General features: G+C 37.0%; 1 long non-coding RNA gene across 1 annotated transcript; it reads right to left on the bottom strand.

The window, feature by feature from the left end:
• Positions 1–470: 470 nt before the first annotated feature.
• Positions 471–2,166, bottom strand: LOC129358090 (uncharacterized). The gene is made up of 2 exons (XR_008605763.1): positions 1,689–2,166; positions 471–1,204 (listed from the first exon to the last, which is right to left on the bottom strand). It is a non-coding gene; the product is annotated as an uncharacterized LOC129358090 (long non-coding RNA).
• Between the last annotated feature and the right edge of the window lie 304 nt (positions 2,167–2,470).

Genomic DNA, 2,470 nt, shown 5'->3' on the forward strand with positions numbered 1-2,470 from the left:
ACAAAACCAGGAATCAATATTTTAACAAAAACCAGGAGACTTTGCTCCAAGGAAAGGAGCATGAATAATGAAGGCAGTGAGTGTGTGTTTTAATGATTTGTGTCATTGTCTATATAAGAGTGCAAGTGTTGTTATGGCAACTTTTTTCATTAGGTGCACAGCTGAATTTCAACACCATCCTAGACAAAATCCCAATAGGATAAAGTATTGCACTTCTTTTCAGCTGGCCTGAAGGGAAGTAGTTGGTGTATCATTAAATCGAAAATGGAAAAAAGCTGATAAGATCCCTTTTCCTGACGGCTGCAGAACAAAAATGTTTCAGTGTAAGTGGAATAAGGTTTCCACAATCAGTTAGAGAGTGTCCTCCATTTATGTCAAGCCAGGATGGCTATGCAATGGTAGGCAGCTGAGACCACTGTCTTTTCAAACTGCAGAAGATACAAATTCAAGGATGTTCACTCTCCTCCCACTGTCTTTTGTACACTTGTTTATTTTTTGATACAATTGGCAAATCATTCATTTAGGTAACAAGGGTTTTAAAATGTCTTCCTAAAATTTAAAGTAAGCATCAATATAGAGCAACAAAGATTTAAACCACTTTGATTGTTGCATCGTTTGCACCATTTCAACCACATACCAATTTGGACTTTACTGTACATGAGCTATTGCCAAAACCGGGTGCCACATTGGTCAGCTAATGATGGAAAACTAAAGGTACAGTTTGCACAGGCTCACCAACATTGGAAAATATTTTCTGGTCCAATAAGTCACAATTTCAGTTTCCACCTTCTTGGCATAAACAACATAAAATCATGGCTTCTCCATTTAAAAGGAGCTTCCAGAAGGTTAATAAACCATGTCAAAAAGCTTTAGTTACCAACTAGTTTCTAGCACAAGAAACAGATTCCAGTGGATTTGCAGCAGATTTGGCAGTTTCTAATGCTGAGAGAAATCATCTGTTTTGTCTTCCAGAGAGCGAACGTTCGCCAGGTGCAGTGGTGTGGGTGAAGCATCACGTCCTTGTTGGTGCAACTTTGCGACTGTACTTGCACTTGAACAATTGTTCTCTGTTTTCTTAAAGGGATATTTCAGTTGGAAGGCTTCTAAAGAATTGATGGGATTGCTTCATTTCCTTTGTGCTTCTTTTTCACTGTTCTCTCGTTTTATAGTGCTCCTCTGGAAGATTTCTTAGTTTCTCAGCAGCCTGAGACAAAAAGAAAAGCAAAGGTTGATTTTTAAGATTATAATAATTGCAAAAAAAACAGCTTATTTTTTATGCCAAGTAGTAGAACTGCTAAACCTGAAAATTTTAACAGCAAAACAGTACTTTTTCCATGTCTGTATAGTGGATTGAACAGAGGTCCATGACATGTTCAAAGTTTGGGAATTTGTTTCAAAATCTAATCTCGCTTTAAATGTCTCTACAACGTAATTCTTGATCGATCCACTGTGTTTCTTTGCCTACTAAATTCAGTTTGTTCACTGTTATGTGACAGTTCTTTCACTGACATAAGTGTCTTTATTCTAAGATTAAATTATAAACAGGGGAACTCTCCAGTAATGCAGCAAAATGTGGAAATGTTCAAGAAGTATGGATACTTTTGCAAAGCACTTAAGTCATCCTTATGCGTTCTGTATTGCAGAACACAAAGTAGGAGCAGATTGCTGTGCAAGGCAAAGTGTATTACCTGTTCTGGAGTTAGATCCCTTTGCTCCTGGGCGAGCATCTCATACCCCACCATGAACTTTTTCACTGTGGCTGAACGTAGCAGAGGGGGGTAGTAATGAGCATGAAGCTGCCAGTGGGAGTTGTCTTCTTTTAAATGAGGGCCAGTTGGGGCTCCTGAAGAATAAACATAACAGAGGTGAAAAAAAGGTGACATAAGACTGGAGACCAGCCCTTATGTTTGTTAAAAGGCTTTGTTCATACCAACTGCTGACTCTTTAGCTTATTAAGATGGACTGATGTTGCCATAAAACACTTCAATTTCCAAAAGCATCTGAAATTTCTCATCAAATCTTTTCATGCATACATGAAGGTTTGTTTTCTGCATGTAGACGGCTTCTAAAATCCCATAACACCTAGAGTGAGGTTTGGACTGCATAATAAAAATGTCATGTTATAATTGCCAACTGTAGTCTTCAGCTGTTGCTCAGGTTTGTCCATTAAGAAAGCATTTTGTAAGAAAGCAGCTTACACATTCCTTTTAAAATAAAAAAAAAAATAAAAATAAAATAATTTGGAGGTCAAACCAAACATAGTTTTATATAATAACTTTGAAAATAAAACTCTGGAACAGTTTGTGATTTTCAAAAAATTTGAAGAAAAACTGAAGATTTGTAAGAGATATGTAGAAGATTTGTATGTCTCATGCTTCTGCCTTCATTAGGATGTCTCATCTGACAGGAAAAAGTCAATGACCTCAATCTTTTCAGACCTTTCACTATGACATCCTTTTGTGATAAGAAG

Source organism: Poeciliopsis prolifica, unplaced genomic scaffold (assembly GCF_027474105.1).
Source record: "Poeciliopsis prolifica strain line A6 unplaced genomic scaffold, Auburn_PproV2 SCAFFOLD404, whole genome shotgun sequence".
Classification (NCBI taxonomy): Eukaryota; Metazoa; Chordata; class Actinopteri; order Cyprinodontiformes; family Poeciliidae; genus Poeciliopsis; species Poeciliopsis prolifica.